This window comes from Anomaloglossus baeobatrachus, chromosome 5 (assembly GCF_048569485.1).
Source record: "Anomaloglossus baeobatrachus isolate aAnoBae1 chromosome 5, aAnoBae1.hap1, whole genome shotgun sequence".
In the NCBI taxonomy this organism is placed as follows: domain Eukaryota; kingdom Metazoa; phylum Chordata; class Amphibia; order Anura; family Aromobatidae; genus Anomaloglossus; species Anomaloglossus baeobatrachus.
In genome coordinates this window covers 525,122,703-525,134,857 of record NC_134357.1, presented here as the reverse complement: position 1 = coordinate 525,134,857, position 12,155 = coordinate 525,122,703, and positions in this window count along the sequence as shown.

Here is a 12,155-nt window from a genome sequence, read left to right as displayed (position 1 = left end):
AGGAATGGAGACATGGCTGTTATCAATGATTTTCTCTTTTTTATGCCAGAAAGAATACCTTACAGGGTTAAATGAACATGTCAGGGGTCCATTGTTATCAGCAAACAAGCTGAGCCCCTCTCCTCCTACACATTACCATATGTGCTAGTCGAGGTCAGAAAACTTAACCCTAGCACATCATTCCCTGGTACTCAATTGTGCCCACTGAACTAAGGAAGAACCACTATGTGTGTATAGCTTTAAGTGTCAGCTCCTGCCCAGAGCTTGTGTTTACTTAAGGGTACTTTCACACATCCGGATTTTTGCTCTGCGGCACAATACGGCGTTGTGCATAAAAACCGCAACCGGCTTTTGTAACGCCGATTGCGTTTTTTTTTGCATTGACTTACATTAGTGCCGCATTGTGCCGCAGGGGCTTCCGTTCGGTCCGGTTTTTGCCGCATGCGGCAGATTTAGCCGATGCGGCGGCCGGATCGAACGTACCCTGCAACGTTTTTTGCTCCGGCAAAAAACACCGCATCGCGCTGCATCCGGCCGCTGCGGCGCATTTTTCAATGCATCCCTATGGAGGCCGGATGCGGCGCGATGCGGAAAAAACCGCATCCGGTCGCCGCATGCGGTATTTTCCACTGCGCATGCTCAGTAGCATGCCGCAACCGGAAAAAACCGGACCGGCCGCATGTAAAAACGTATGCAAAGGATGCGGTGTTTTCACCGCATCCGTTGCATAGTTTTCACAGCCGGATTGAGCCGTAGGGCTCAAACCGGATGTGTGAAAGTAGCCTTACTCTTCTCCTTATCTCCTGCTTCCCCCTGAAGCAGAGAAAAAAAAAAAAAGCGGCTCTTTATGGCTCGTTCACTTTGATGATTCGGCTCATATCGTTCACTTAAAAGAGCCGGCTCAAAGAATCGGCTCGTTCGCGAACGACACATCACTAGAAGTCAGTTGATTCCGGGATGGGGGAGAAGGAACAGCCAGGGGCAGAGTGTGGAGCTGAGTGGGCAGAAAGAAAGAAAGAAAGAAGGGAAGAAGAGAAGTGTCCTCAAGGGTGAAGCAGCATTGGTGTGGGTCCAGTCTGTGTTAGCCGGAGTGGGAGCCTAGGTGAAGTGGAGTAGCCGGGCACATCCCCACTAGAGGAGACAACAAGGAAAGATTTCCCCGGACAGGAATTGTGACCGTGCGCTACAAAATCCGTGCATTGAGCTGTCTGTGAAACTCTGTGCAATAAAGATGTCGTCTGGTTTATCTGATCCCTGCCTGAAGAGTCTTCCTGCGGCTGAAAGTATGCTCTTTTACACCACACTCTGCCCCACAGAACAATCCCCTGTCCCAGTAGTGACGGCGGAGCCGGGGGTTGGCCTGAGAGAAAAGGGGGCCACGACTACAAGCCCCGAGGCACCCCTGGCACCCCGTTACATGTGGCGTAGTCGGCAGGATCCGCATTATCTGCAGGGGGTCCCGATCCAAGAAGATGGAGACCAAGGCGTTGGACCAGGCACAAGACGGCGATAAGATGGCCGCCGTCTTCACGAGTACAGCGAGCACGCGAAGAATTAGCGCCAAACGAAAGACTCTGAGTTGGCCGGCGAAGAAAAAGAAGTACAGAGTATGCCGTCCAAAGAGGGGAGGTGCTGGCCCTAAGATGTTACTGAAAACATGTGGAGAGGGTGGTAGTACAGAGAAAAAGAAGAGTCGCCTATGCTGGGTCGATTTAATGTGTGAGAGTGGGGGTGGAGCGTATACAAGAGCGGGAAAAGAAGGCCCGCCTCCACCTTCCCCAGCATCTCCACCGTCCCCGGCGCCATTACAGGAAGGTCTGGAAGAGATCGGATGGGAAGAGTGTCAGTACCGGAGACGTACACAGCAGAGACCGGTGCTGGCTGAGATTTCCCGGCCGAGAAACACGCTGGCGGTGTCGCCAGAAGTCATGACAGGACTGAGTGCTGACCCAGACAAGGGGACACCGGCGGTGTTAGCGATCCACCAGAGTATGGTCACACACCCGGTGATTGTTGTGGGTAGTCCCCGTCCGTCCCGTTCAGCGACCCCGTCACCCCCGTCGGGGGTTGAAGAGGCAAAACCGGAGACAGAGGCGCCAGAACCACCAGTCAACTACGAACCGTTCCGGAGGCTGCGCCGCTTGCCAGGTCAGTCCCTTTCCGATTATGTGAGGGCTCAGCGGGCCGAATGGCAGCGCGCTTACCATCCTGAGTGACCCGTAACGACCGGAGGTGATGGACATGTTCGTGTTGAAGACCGGTGTTGTTAAGGAGCCGGAAAAGTTCCACAGTTTGCAACCATGTTTAAGTTACCGAGCCCGGAAGGAGCCTGATGCTGGACTGAGCCAGGGGCTCCCTCCGTGATGTTAAGGAAGATTTTATTGTTTGTCCTCCTATCTACAAAGACCGGGAGTGCTGTGAAAGCCTCCGGGCAGAAGACCAGCAAAGACCGGGAGTGCCTGCTGAAGGCCTCCGGGCACACTGCCTACAAAGACCGGGAGCTCCCAGGAGGGACTCCGGGCGCAGAACTTGGGCGCTCAGTGGTTGACTTTGTTTATGAAGGTTTTAAAGTTTTATCCAAAGTTTGCCTTGCTGCTAAATTGTGTTTTACAGGTTCGAGCCTTGCCGGGAGGCTTAGGCTTAAAGAGGGGAGGAATGTAAGGGGTGGGCAGACCCCTTACAAGGAGGTGCAGTTTCCCCCTGAAGATACCTCACTCTGGGGTAGTTACTGTTGATGTTATTAATAAACATGTTTTTACTGTGCAGTGGGGTTTCCCCTAGAGCCCGGGTGGGACGGCTGTCCCCATAGAAACAGGGCAGGAGAGAGGAGGAGCCGGCAGCTTAGAGAGAGAAGTGTGTGTGTGTTGAAGTCAGTTGATTCCGGGACGGGGGAGAAGGAACAGCCGGGGGCAGAGTGTGGAGCTGAGTGGGCAGAAGGAAAGAAAGAAGGGAAGAAGAGAAGACGTGTCCTCAAGGGTGAAGCAGCATTGGTGTAGGTCCAGTCTGTGTTAGCCGGAGTGGGAGCCTAGGTGAAGTGGAGTAGCCGGGCACATCCCCACTAGAGGAGACAACAAGGAAAGATTTCCCCGGACAGGAATTGTGACCGTGCGCTACAAAATCCGTGCATTGAGCTGTCTGTGAAACTCTGTGCAATAAAGATGTCGTCTGGTTTATCTGATCCCTGCCTGAAGAGTCTTCCTGCTGAAAGTATGCTCTTTTACACCACACTCTGCCCCACAGAACAATCCCCTGTCCCAGTAGTGACGGCGGAGCCGGGGGTTAGCCTGAGAGAAAAGGGGGCCACGACTACAAGCCCCGAGGCACCCCGTTACACAGTGACCGGTCTGTGGTCTCCAGGACGTCTCCTGTCTGCGGCTTCTGTACTTCTGCTCCTCGTCCCCGATCTTCCCACACCTCTGCTAATGTCTGATTGTGGCTTCCAGTGCCGCACTTTATGAGCCCGACAACACTTATAAATGCAAATAAAACTGGGAACACATCAGACATCGTACACACACGGCTCCACTCCGTACACCTCTTTCACACACGGCTCTGCTCCGTACACCTCGTACACACACGGCTCCGCTCCGTACACCTCGTACACACACGGCTCCGCTCCGTACACATCGTACACACACGGCTCCGCTCCGTACACATCGTACACACACGGCTCCGCTCCGTACACATCGTACACACGCGGCTCTGCTCCGTACACCTCGTACACACGCGGCTCCGCTCCGTACACCTCGTACACACGCGGCTCCGCTCCGTACACCTCGTACACACGCGGCTCTGCTCCATACACCTCGTACACACGCGGCTCTGCTCCATACACCTCGTACACACGCGGCTCTGCTCCATACACCTCGTACACACGCGGCTCTGCTCCATACACCTTGTACACACGCGGCTCTGCTCCGTACACCTCGTACACACGCGGCTCCGCTCCGTACACTTCGTACACACACGGCTCCGCTCCGTACAGCTCGTACACACGCGGCTCCGCTCCGAACACCTCGTACACACGCGGCTCCGCTCCGTACACCTCGTACACACAAAAAACACAAAAACCTGAGCTGAAACAATGTTCAGTAAACATGCAACATTAAGCATGTGAATTGCAGCCTTAAGACTAGAAAAAACCAAGGAGAAAAATTGTATGAAAAATACCCTGAATATAAATAAATAAATTGCAAGTGCTTAATAACAGGGTACTTAGTGTATACATTTTTGCAAAAAGGTAAAAAGCTGTCTCACCTCGTCACGGTGTACCCATCTGAGACAGTCCCTAACCTACTGAAGTTAAAAACATTATCAATACCTGACTTGTGTCATGTCAGAACTCCAATATGGATGGTGGCAAGTGGTTAGCTGTGTCCCAGATAAAATACACAGCAAAGTGAGACGCAATCAGCTGTTCAGTCTCAGTACTAGGAGGGCTGCGCCCCCAACTTGCAACCAAGCAAGAAAACATACAAAAAACACAAAAACCTGAGCTGAAACAATGTTCAGTAAACATGCAACATTAAGCATGTGAATTGCAGCCTTAAGACTAGAAAAAACCAAGGAGAAAAATTGTATGAAAAATACCCTGAATATAAATAAATAAATTGCAAGTGCTTAATAACAGGGTACTTAGTGTATACATTTTTGCAAAAAGGTAAAAAGCTGTCTCACCTCGTCACGGTGTACCCATCTGAGACAGTCCCTAACCTACTGAAGTTAAAAACATTATCAATACCTGACTTGTGTCATGTCAGAACTCCAATATGGATGGTGGCAAGTGGTTAGCTGTGTCCCAGATAAAATACACAGCAAAGTGAGACGCAATCAGCTGTTCAGTCTCAGTACTAGGAGGGCTGCGCCCCCAACTTGCAACCAAGCAAGAAAACATACAAAAAACACAAAAACCTGAGCTGAAACAATGTTCAGTAAACATGCAACATTAAGCATGTGAATTGCAGCCTTAAGACTAGAAAAAACCAAGGAGAAAAATTGTATGAAAAATACCCTGAATATAAATAAATAAATTGCAAGTGCTTAATAACAGGGTACTTAGTGTATACATTTTTGCAAAAAGGTAAAAAGCTGTCTCACCTCGTCACGGTGTACCCATCTGAGACAGTCCCTAACCTACTGAAGTTAAAAACATTATCAATACCTGACTTGTGTCATGTCAGAACTCCAATATGGATGGTGGCAAGTGGTTAGCTGTGTCCCAGATAAAATACACAGCAAAGTGAGACGCAATCAGCTGTTCAGTCTCAGTACTAGGAGGGCTGCGCCCCCAACTTGCAACCAAGCAAGAAAACATACAAAAAACACAAAAACCTGAGCTGAAACAATGTTCAGTAAACATGCAACATTAAGCATGTGAATTGCAGCCTTAAGACTAGAAAAAACCAAGGAGAAAAATTGTATGAAAAATACCCTGAATATAAATAAATAAATTGCAAGTGCTTAATAACAGGGTACTTAGTGTATACATTTTTGCAAAAAGGTAAAAAGCTGTCTCACCTCGTCACGGTGTACCCATCTGAGACAGTCCCTAACCTACTGAAGTTAAAAACATTATCAATACCTGACTTGTGTCATGTCAGAACTCCAATATGGATGGTGGCAAGTGGTTAGCTGTGTCCCAGATAAAATACACAGCAAAGTGAGACGCAATCAGCTGTTCAGTCTCAGTACTAGGAGGGCTGCGCCCCCAACTTGCAACCAAGCAAGAAAACATACAAAAAACACAAAAACCTGAGCTGAAACAATGTTCAGTAAACATGCAACATTAAGCATGTGAATTGCAGCCTTAAGACTAGAAAAAACCAAGGAGAAAAATTGTATGAAAAATACCCTGAATATAAATAAATAAATTGCAAGTGCTTAATAACAGGGTACTTAGTGTATACATTTTTGCAAAAAGGTAAAAAGCTGTCTCACCTCGTCACGGTGTACCCATCTGAGACAGTCCCTAACCTACTGAAGTTAAAAACATTATCAATACCTGACTTGTGTCATGTCAGAACTCCAATATGGATGGTGGCAAGTGGTTAGCTGTGTCCCAGATAAAATACACAGCAAAGTGAGACGCAATCAGCTGTTCAGTCTCAGTACTAGGAGGGCTGCGCCCCCAACTTGCAACCAAGCAAGAAAACATACAAAAAACACAAAAACCTGAGCTGAAACAATGTTCAGTAAACATGCAACATTAAGCATGTGAATTGCAGCCTTAAGACTAGAAAAAACCAAGGAGAAAAATTGTATGAAAAATACCCTGAATATAAATAAATAAATTGCAAGTGCTTAATAACAGGGTACTTAGTGTATACATTTTTGCAAAAAGGTAAAAAGCTGTCTCACCTCGTCACGGTGTACCCATCTGAGACAGTCCCTAACCTACTGAAGTTAAAAACATTATCAATACCTGACTTGTGTCATGTCAGAACTCCAATATGGATGGTGGCAAGTGGTTAGCTGTGTCCCAGATAAAATACACAGCAAAGTGAGACGCAATCAGCTGTTCAGTCTCAGTACTAGGAGGGCTGCGCCCCCAACTTGCAACCAAGCAAGAAAACATACAAAAAACACAAAAACCTGAGCTGAAACAATGTTCAGTAAACATGCAACATTAAGCATGTGAATTGCAGCCTTAAGACTAGAAAAAACCAAGGAGAAAAATTGTATGAAAAATACCCTGAATATAAATAAATAAATTGCAAGTGCTTAATAACAGGGTACTTAGTGTATACATTTTTGCAAAAAGGTAAAAAGCTGTCTCACCTCGTCACGGTGTACCCATCTGAGACAGTCCCTAACCTACTGAAGTTAAAAACATTATCAATACCTGACTTGTGTCATGTCAGAACTCCAATATGGATGGTGGCAAGTGGTTAGCTGTGTCCCAGATAAAATACACAGCAAAGTGAGACGCAATCAGCTGTTCAGTCTCAGTACTAGGAGGGCTGCGCCCCCAACTTGCAACCAAGCAAGAAAACATACAAAAAACACAAAAACCTGAGCTGAAACAATGTTCAGTAAACATGCAACATTAAGCATGTGAATTGCAGCCTTAAGACTAGAAAAAACCAAGGAGAAAAATTGTATGAAAAATACCCTGAATATAAATAAATAAATTGCAAGTGCTTAATAACAGGGTACTTAGTGTATACATTTTTGCAAAAAGGTAAAAAGCTGTCTCACCTCGTCACGGTGTACCCATCTGAGACAGTCCCTAACCTACTGAAGTTAAAAACATTATCAATACCTGACTTGTGTCATGTCAGAACTCCAATATGGATGGTGGCAAGTGGTTAGCTGTGTCCCAGATAAAATACACAGCAAAGTGAGACGCAATCAGCTGTTCAGTCTCAGTACTAGGAGGGCTGCGCCCCCAACTTGCAACCAAGCAAGAAAACATACAAAAAACACAAAAACCTGAGCTGAAACAATGTTCAGTAAACATGCAACATTAAGCATGTGAATTGCAGCCTTAAGACTAGAAAAAACCAAGGAGAAAAATTGTATGAAAAATACCCTGAATATAAATAAATAAATTGCAAGTGCTTAATAACAGGGTACTTAGTGTATACATTTTTGCAAAAAGGTAAAAAGCTGTCTCACCTCGTCACGGTGTACCCATCTGAGACAGTCCCTAACCTACTGAAGTTAAAAACATTATCAATACCTGACTTGTGTCATGTCAGAACTCCAATATGGATGGTGGCAAGTGGTTAGCTGTGTCCCAGATAAAATACACAGCAAAGTGAGACGCAATCAGCTGTTCAGTCTCAGTACTAGGAGGGCTGCGCCCCCAACTTGCAACCAAGCAAGAAAACATACAAAAAACACAAAAACCTGAGCTGAAACAATGTTCAGTAAACATGCAACATTAAGCATGTGAATTGCAGCCTTAAGACTAGAAAAAACCAAGGAGAAAAATTGTATGAAAAATACCCTGAATATAAATAAATAAATTGCAAGTGCTTAATAACAGGGTACTTAGTGTATACATTTTTGCAAAAAGGTAAAAAGCTGTCTCACCTCGTCACGGTGTACCCATCTGAGACAGTCCCTAACCTACTGAAGTTAAAAACATTATCAATACCTGACTTGTGTCATGTCAGAACTCCAATATGGATGGTGGCAAGTGGTTAGCTGTGTCCCAGATAAAATACACAGCAAAGTGAGACGCAATCAGCTGTTCAGTCTCAGTACTAGGAGGGCTGCGCCCCCAACTTGCAACCAAGCAAGAAAACATACAAAAAACACAAAAACCTGAGCTGAAACAATGTTCAGTAAACATGCAACATTAAGCATGTGAATTGCAGCCTTAAGACTAGAAAAAACCAAGGAGAAAAATTGTATGAAAAATACCCTGAATATAAATAAATAAATTGCAAGTGCTTAATAACAGGGTACTTAGTGTATACATTTTTGCAAAAAGGTAAAAAGCTGTCTCACCTCGTCACGGTGTACCCATCTGAGACAGTCCCTAACCTACTGAAGTTAAAAACATTATCAATACCTGACTTGTGTCATGTCAGAACTCCAATATGGATGGTGGCAAGTGGTTAGCTGTGTCCCAGATAAAATACACAGCAAAGTGAGACGCAATCAGCTGTTCAGTCTCAGTACTAGGAGGGCTGCGCCCCCAACTTGCAACCAAGCAAGAAAACATACAAAAAACACAAAAACCTGAGCTGAAACAATGTTCAGTAAACATGCAACATTAAGCATGTGAATTGCAGCCTTAAGACTAGAAAAAACCAAGGAGAAAAATTGTATGAAAAATACCCTGAATATAAATAAATAAATTGCAAGTGCTTAATAACAGGGTACTTAGTGTATACATTTTTGCAAAAAGGCTGCAATTCACATGCTTAATGTTGCATGTTTACTGAACATTGTTTCAGCTCAGGTTTTTGTGTTTTTTGTATGTTTTCTTGCTTGGTTGCAAGTTGGGGGCGCAGCCCTCCTAGTACTGAGACTGAACAGCTGATTGCGTCTCACTTTGCTGTGTATTTTATCTAGGACACAGCTAACCACTTGCCACCATCCATATTGGAGTTCTGACATGACACAAGTCAGGTATTGATAATGTTTTTAACTTCAGTAGGTTAGGGACTGTCTCAGATGGGTACACCGTGACGAGGTGAGACAGCTTTTTACCTTTTTGCAAAAATGTATACACTAAGTACCCTGTTATTAAGCACTTGCAATTTATTTATTTATATTCAGGGTATTTTTCATACAATTTTTCTCCTTGGTTTTTTCTAGTCTTAAGGCTGCAATTCACATGCTTAATGTTGCATGTTTACTGAACATTGTTTCAGCTCAGGTTTTTGTGTTTTTTGTATGTTTTCTTGCTTGGTTGCAAGTTGGGGGCGCAGCCCTCCTAGTACTGAGACTGAACAGCTGATTGCGTCTCACTTTGCTGTGTATTTTATCTGGGACACAGCTAACCACTTGCCACCATCCATATTGGAGTTCTGACATGACACAAGTCAGGTATTGATAATGTTTTTAACTTCAGTAGGTTAGGGACTGTCTCAGATGGGTACACCGTGACGAGGTGAGACAGCTTTTTACCTTTTTGCAAAAATGTATACACTAAGTACCCTGTTATTAAGCACTTGCAATTTATTTATTTATATTCAGGGTATTTTTCATACAATTTTTCTCCTTGGTTTTTTCTTACCTCGTACACACGCGGCTCCGCTCCGTACACCTCGTACACACGGCTCTGCTCTGTACACCTCGTACACACGCGGCTCCACTTCGTACACACACGGCTCCGCTCCGTACACCTCGTACAAACACGGTTCTGCTCCGTACACCTCGTACACACACGGCTCCGCTTCGTACACCTCGTACACACACGACTCCGCTCCGTACACCTCGTACACACACGGCTCTGCTCCGTACACCTCGTACACACACGGCTCCGCTCCGTACACCTCGTACACACACGGCTCTGCTCCGTACACACACGGCTCCGCTTCGTACACCTCGTACACACACGGCTCCGCTTCGTACACCTCGTACACACACGACTCCGCTCCGTACACCTCGTACACACACGGCTCCGCTCCGTACACCTCGTACACACACGGCTCCGCTCCGTACACCTCGTACACACACGGCTCCGCTCCGTACACCTCGTACACACACGGCTCCGCTCTGTACGCCTCGTACACACACGGCTCCGCTCCGTACACCTCGTACACACACGGCTCCGCTCTGTACGCCTCGTACACACACGGCTCCACTCCGTACACCTCGTACACACACGGCTCCACTCCGTACACCTCGTACATATGCGGCTCTGCTACATCCACACTGTAAACCCCTCCTAACCCCACACATAACCTTCACCTCATCCAGCACCATGACACCCAGCACAGCAGAGTCCTGCATACACTGAGGAGCTGATCATGTGACCCCTCCAGTCTTTTTCCCTGAGGAAGCTACACCTTGCTGTAGCGATACGCGTGGGATCACCACCCCACCCCCTCCTTCATTTTGTGGCCTCCTACCATTATCCTTACTGGCGTTTGCACTTGCCTTTCTGGCTTAACAAGTTTATTTCAGGTGATTGCTGTGGCCCAGGTCACTCAGGTGCTTTATTGCTATGCATTGACAGTTGGTCTTTTTTGTCTGGGCTTCTGTACTTTCTGTCTCAATCCCCTGTTTGTATTTATAATATCGTCTTGCAAGTGTACGCCTTCACTATTAGTATATATTGGTGGTTTTGGCCTGCGGAGAGTGTGGGGCGTGTTTGGTGTCTTATACCTTGGCACCAAATATGTGTTAATATATGAGCTTACGCTTTTTAAATGTTTTTAATGTTGTCCATGGTTTTGTTTTTTGTGTCTAATTTAATAAATGATATTTTTTGCTATATTGGTGATCCCGCTTCATGCACATTTTCTTTCTCTTTTTACTGACCCAGTTTCTAAAATGTGCTAGTGGTGTTTTGATCCCTCTACTTTGATTCATACATGTTATTTACAGTTGGTGCCCTCCCACACTTCAGTGTTTGATCATGTGACCCCTGACTCCTCCCCTCCATGTGACATCATCACAGGTCTTGTAAGCACAGAGCAGCCATATATCTAGTGTGCGGCTCTGCAGGTGGAGGTAGGTGCAGGGTCTCTGTTATTTTGAGGTCATCATTCTCATTAACCTTTTCATGTCTCAGCTATTTTCACCTTTAACCAGTTCAGGACCAGTTTCCCGCTCTTCCTGACCGGCTCATTTACATTCAGGTTAAACCATTAATGACGGAGCCAGTTTTCTACTTCATGACTCGGCCATTTTCTACAATTCTGACCAGTGTCACTTTGACAGGTTTCGAGAGGTAACGCCAAAAAGTGGACCCCACAGTTTATTACCCACTTTCTGATGAGCGCGGTGATACCCCACATGTGGTCAGAAACCTCTGTTTGGACAAATGGGAGGAGCCGGAACAGAAGGAGCTATATGTGAATTTTGGAAAGGAAATATGGCTGAAATAGATTGCGGGCACCATTTAGCATTTGCAGGGCCCCCAAGGTACCTAAACAGCAGAAACCCCCCACAAGTTACTCCATTTTGGAAACTAGACCCCCTCAAGGATTTTTGGTGAGCACCTGGAACCCCCGGAGGCTTCACAGAATTTTATAACATTGAGCCATGAAAATTTAAAAAAACAAAACAAAACATTTTTACCACAAAATTATTACTTTAACCAGATAGCTTTTATTCACAAGGGTAAGAGGAAAATATGCACCATAAAATTTATTGTGCAATGTCTCCTGAGTACACAGATACATCATATGTGGTGGAAATCAACTGTTTGGGTGCACGGCAGGGCTTGAAAGGGAAGGAGCGCCATTTGACTGTAAAATTAGCTGGAATTATTAGCGAATGCCAAGTCGCATTTAGAGAGCCCCTAAGCTGCCTAAACAGTGGAGCTCCCCCACAAGTGATCCCATTTTAAAAACTAGACCCCTCAAGGATTTTATCCAGGGGTATATTGAACATTTTGAACCCATACGTACTTCACAGAATTTGATAACATTAGGTCGTCATATTGAAAATGTTAATTTTTTTTTTAACAAAAACGTTGCTTTAGCACCAAATTTCTCACTTTTTCAAGAGGAAACACGAAAAAGTAA